At 31.0% G+C, this 6198-nt stretch overlaps 1 pseudogene; it reads left to right on the top strand.

Annotated features, from left to right (window-relative positions):
* Positions 1-499: 499 nt before the first annotated feature.
* LOC141482378 (uncharacterized) lies at positions 500-1863 on the top strand (annotated as a pseudogene).
* Positions 1864-6198: the final 4335 nt, after the last annotated feature.

Genomic DNA, 6198 nt, shown 5'->3' with positions numbered 1-6198 from the left:
ACGGCGTTGAACCAAACCCCTCCAAAATTGAATGCATCCAAGAATTCCCTCAACTAAAAAATTTAAAAGAAATCAAATCCTTCTTAGGCTTAGCTGGTTATTATCGACGCTTCATACCAAATTTCGCCAAAATTTCTAAACCACTCACAAAATTATTACAAAAAGATACCCCATTTAAATTCGACTCAGAATGTTTAAAATAATTCAACGAATTAAAATTAGCCCTTACTTCCAGTCCAATTTTGATTTATTCTAACTTCGAAGAACCTTTTCTCTCAACGACAGATGCTAGTGCATTTGCAATAGGATCTGTTCTTTCGCAAGGACCTATAGGAAAAGCATACGCTTTCAGAACACTATGCAACGCTGAATCAAAGTACTCTATGATTGACAGAGAACTTTTAGCGATTATATGGGCTGTAAAACATTTTCCACCATACCTGTTCGGAAGAAAGTTCGAATAGTTATCATAAAATATAATATCTTTAACCTATTTTACTGTACTAATGTTTCCCAAAGAAACAAACAACATGTATGTTTTAATACTTTTATATATTCGCAGACCAGTCCTCAATAAAGCAGTTCTCTAGCAAAGGTCGTATGATTTGAAACCTTTACATGGCGCAGTCAAAGTAATTGATATAAATAAGTTTAAAAAGTGAAAATGCCTAATGCATTGAAAGAAGAATCGGTTGTGCATCAGCACATTAATACTAATATAAAACAGCCAGAGCCAATGAGTATGGAAGGATGTCTCTCCGACAACTGGAAGTTTTTTAAATAAAAATTTGCACTTTTCCTTCAAGCAACACGAACTACGAATGAGCCTTCCGAATATAAATCATCGCTACTGTTAACTTGTATAGGAGACAAAGTTCTGAAGATATACAACAATTTCACTTACGAGGCAGGAGAAGACAAAATGAATTTTGAAGTACTGGATAAAAAATTTGAAGAATATTTCAACCCAGAAAAAAATGAAACCTATGAACGGCACATGTTTCTTTCAAAGGATAAAAAGCCAGATGAAAGCATCGATGATTACATAACGGATCTTAGAGATCTGAGTGCATCATGTGAATTTGAAACCCTTACCGACAGTTTAATCACCAGTAAATTAATTTTGGGACTTAAGTCGGACGTAGAATTGCAAAATAAATTAATAAGAACAAAAAATATCTCCCTTTCAAAAGCTGTTGATATCTGTAGAGTAGCAGAAAGAACTAAGGAGCAACTGGAAAAAATTAGTAGTGTAAAAAGTAACAACTTAACAGTGGACAAAATAAAGAAGAGATGACATCATGGAGAAACTGAAGCAGCTGTTACAAAATTCACTTCAAAAGAAACTCGTTTTGTACCCAGGCCATCGACCAGTCAAGGCACATCAAGATGTCAGAGGGTGACAAATGAAAGTGTGCGTGTGAAAAATAATAGTGAATATGTGAAATCGGGAAAGTTTAACTGCTACCGCTGCGGAACTCAACACGAGAAGAATCGCTGCCCAACCTTCGGAAAAATGTGTGCAAAATGTAGAAAATCGAATCATTTTGCTAAAATGTGTAAATCAGTTAGTGAAGTTCAGCTACAGGTATATGATGATTTGTTTATAGATTGTGTGAATGATAATGATGAAAATGAATGGAAAGTTTTATTAGATGTTCATAATGGTACAAAAATTCGATTTAAACTTGATACAGGTGCTCAGGTCAATATAATTCCTGCAATTTTTTTAGAAAAATTAGAAATTAATCCAAATAATTTAATATATGATAAAGCTACTTTGAAAACCTATACAGGAGAAAAAATAAGAATTTTAGGAAAATGTAATTTAAATTGTAAAATAAAAGAATTATCAGAATACTTAACATTTTATATAGTAGATGAACAAAATATTGTACCAATATTAGGTAAAGAAGACTGTCAAAAATTAAAATTAATTCAGTTGGTCCATTCTCTGAAAGCAGAACACTTAAAAGATGCTCATTATGAAAAAATAAAAGAATTCAATGATGTATTTACAGGTTTGGGTTGTTTAGAAGGCACATTCAATATAGAATTAGAACCAAATGCTTGTCCAGAAATTCATGTTCCCAGAAAAGTTCCAATTGCTGTCCAAGAAAAATTAAAAAATAAATTATTAAATTTAGAAAAAAATAAAATAATTGTTATAGTTGATCATCCCACAGATTGGGTAAATTCTTTAGTAATAGTAAATAAACCAAATGGAGACATACGAATTTGCATGGATCCTAAAGACCTTAATAGGGCCATCAAAAGAGAGCATTATCCATTACCATCAATAGATAACATAATATCAAAATTAAAAGGTGCTAAATTTTTCTCAGTTCTAGATGCTTCTGATGCCTTTTATCAAATAAAATTAAACAGAAAAAATTCGATGCTTTGCACATTTAATACACCTTATGGACGCTATAGATTTTTACGACTTCCGTATGGGATAACACTTGCTTCAGAAGTTTTCGAAAAAAAGATTAAATTTCTGTTTGAAAATATACCTGGCGTAGAGTCTTATATCGATGATTTTTTGGTTTGGGGAACAAGTGAAGAACAACACGATGAAAGACTAAATAAATTATTGATGTGATGTAAAGAAGTTAATTTAAAAATCAATTTAAGTAAATGTAAATTTGGTATAAATAATTTAATTTTTCTTGGTCATAAAATATCAGATAAAGGTATCGAACCTGACTTTGATAAAGTATTGGCAATAAAAAATTTCAAAATTCCTTCTTGTAAAAAAGACTTAGAGCTATTTTTAGGAATGATTACGTACGTTTCAAAATTCATACCAAACTTATCAATGAAAACAGAAATTTTAAGAAATCTTTTAAAAATTGATGTACTTTGGCATTGGGAAGAATACCACCAAAACTGTTTCGAGGAATTAAAAAAAAGTTTGTCATCAAAACCTATTTTACAGTTCTATGATGTGAACAAACCTGTCACGGTTTCAGTTGATTCATCTCAAACTGCAATAGGAGCTGTTCTTTTACAAAATAATTTACCGGTTTATTACGCATCAAAATCATTAACTCAATTGCAAAGTAGTTGGGCCCCTATAGAAAAAGAGACACTCGCGGTTTGTTTCGGTTTGGAACGTTTCCATCATTTTGTATATGGAAGAAAAAATGTAATAGTCGAAAGTGATCACAAACCACTTGAAACCATTGTAAAAAAACCTTTAAATATGTGTCCACCACTTCTTCCAAGAATGTTCATTCAAATTCAGAAATATGATGTAAAAATAATTTATAAACCTGGATCACAAATGTACATAGCAGATGCATTGTCAAGAGGTCATGATAATAATTATAAATCTGAAGCAGATGAAATAAATTTTGAAAAAATATTCGAGGAAAATTTAAATGCTCAAGTTTTCCTTGTAACAAATTATTTACAGGTTTCTGAAAGTAAATTAGAAGAAATTAAAAATGAAATAAAGAAAGATCAAGAAATTAAAGAATTAATTAAATTATCAAAAAATGGCTGGCCAAGTGAAAAACAAAAAGTACATGAATGTGTAAGAATTTATTTTTCAATGCAAGATGAAATTTCATATCACAATGATTTATTGTTTAAAAATTCAAAATTAATAATTCCTAGAAAATTAAGGACAAAAATTTTAGAAAAGTTACATACTAGTCATTTGGGTAAAGAAAAAACAAAAAATAGAGCAAGAGAGATATTATTTTGGCCAGGCATGACCCGGGAAATATAAAATGTTGTTGCTAACTGTACAGCATGTGCTATGTATAGTAAAGGTAATCCTTCAGAACCTCTAAAACAACATGAAATTCCGAAAAGACCTTGGCAAAAAGTGGCTTTAGATTTTTTCGAAATTGAAGGAAAACATTATATTTGTATAGTAGATTAGTATTCTAAATATCCAGAGATTGTTAGATTAGATTCATTGACTTCAATCAGTGATTACTCAGCTTAAAAATATTTTTGCCAGAACCAGAGGTTCTGGTTTCAGATAATGGACCCCAACTAACCTCAAATGAATTCAGATGTTTTGCAAATGAATGGGACTTTATTTATCTTACATCAAGCCTAAAACATCCGAGATCAAACGGGTTAGTAGAGAGAACTATACAGACTGTGAAAAATATTTTCAAAAAATGTGAAGCGGCAAAAAATGATCCTTTTTTAGCATTATTGGAGCTAAGAAATACTCCTCTGTATAATAAAATATATTCACCTACACAATTATTAAATAATAGATCTTTGAGAAGTATTTTACCTGTTGCAGATCATCATTTAAAACCAGTTAATATCAAAAGGAACTATTTTAAAAATTTCCTTGAAAAAAGACAAAAAAGTCAAAAATATTATTATGATAAGAGAACAAAAAATTTGCCAAAACTAAAAAAAATGAAAAAGTTTATGTAAAAACAAATTCTAAAAATATTCCTGGAGAAGTAATAGGTAAAAATTTCAGACATAGATCGTATGACATAAAATTAGCCGATAATAACAGACAAATTGTTAGAAATAGGAAATATCTCATAACTCGTGGAACTTACAAAAATAAGCATGTAAATAATTCTTTCAATAACAATTATACTCCAAAGGTAGATTTATATTCAGATGATGACAGTGATTCTGTAGAAAATCGAATTTCTGAAAATGAGAATACATTGAATTGTTCCACTCCAGTTTCAACAAATAATGATTATGTTACTAGGTACGGTAGGCTTATCAAGCCACCGCAGAGACTAATGGTTGGTTGTTTGGGGTAGTATAAAGATATTGTATAGGATAGTTTAAGTAGGGTAAAAACAAAAAATATAAAAATAGGAATTTAAAGGAGGGGATGTAATAGTTATCATAAAATATAATATTTTTAACCTATTTTACTGTACTGATGTTTCCCAAAGAAAAAACAACATGTATTTTTTTATACTTTTATATATTCTCAGACCAGTCCTCAATAAAGCAGTTCTCTAGCAAAGGTCGTATGATTTAAAACCTTTACACTCATCACTGACCATAGACCCCTCACTTGGCTTTTCTCAATAAAAGACCCAGGTAGTAGGCTAGCACGTTGGAGACTCAAATTAGAAGAGTACCACTACGAAATAGAGTATAAACCTGGCAAAATAAACAAAAATGCCGATGCCCTATCACGTATCAAAATTGATCACTTCAGAGAATGCGCAAATGTTCACGGAAAACTTACGAAACTCGCCTCAAATGATACTTAAATGAAACGAATAAACCAACTGACGAACAAGACACAAAAACACGAGACACAGAAACACAAAACAAAGAAACACCAGAACACGAAGAAACCCCCTTCGAACAAATTCTACAAGAATACGAAAATTTCATTCACTTATATGAAACTCGATCCCTGATTGACTACTCAAAAATCAAATTTGACAATTCGCAACTTTTAGACAAATCACATAAATATATCCTCACCTTTTTCTGCCAAAACAAATTATAAGACCTTCAACATAAAATCATTGATGACATATTTGAGGAAAATGCCGAATTTTACAATGATATAATTAATATTCTTTCAAGTAATACCGTCAAAGACAGAAAATATTTCATAATAGCTTTACCCTTCAATCAAACCTCAGCCGTAGAAATTCTATTCTTTATCCTTTATAAATGGATAGACGAAATAGACATTTCCAAAACGTACTTTGTTGAAAATAATTTGGAATTACCAATTTTGGAAATTCTTTCTTTCATTTTCGCTGAGAAAGAAATTAAGATAACAGTATGCCAAAACCTAAGAAGAACTCCCGATGAAGACCAAATTCCCATCGTAATGGACCAATGCCATTCAGGAAAAAATAATTTACATCAAGGAATAAACGAAACGGTTAGACGCGTAAAAAAAATATAATTGGCCAAATTTAATCAAAGATGTAGAAAATTTTGTGAAGAACTGCGAAACTTGCAAAAAAGCATAAATTTGCAGACAAAACCGTAAAAGCCCTTTTGTCATTACGGAAACTCCGGAAACACCATTCGAGAGAATAAACATAGACATTCTTGAAATTCCCACAAAAAACTATATACTTACATTCCGAGACGAACTCACCAAATTCACCCAGGCTTACCCAATTGAAAACACATCAGCAAAATCAGTAGTAAATACCCTACTGCTATACTTCCAACACTACGGCACTCCACTCAGAATTTATTGCGACTTCGGTC

The sequence above is a fragment of the Leptinotarsa decemlineata genome, unplaced genomic scaffold, assembly GCF_025532065.1.
Source record: "Leptinotarsa decemlineata unplaced genomic scaffold, Ldec_3_MD MMD2_P_RNA_scaffold_14, whole genome shotgun sequence".
Taxonomy (NCBI): domain Eukaryota; kingdom Metazoa; phylum Arthropoda; class Insecta; order Coleoptera; family Chrysomelidae; genus Leptinotarsa; species Leptinotarsa decemlineata.
Note: the sequence above shows the minus strand (reverse complement) of the source record. Positions and strands in the feature narration are given on the sequence as shown.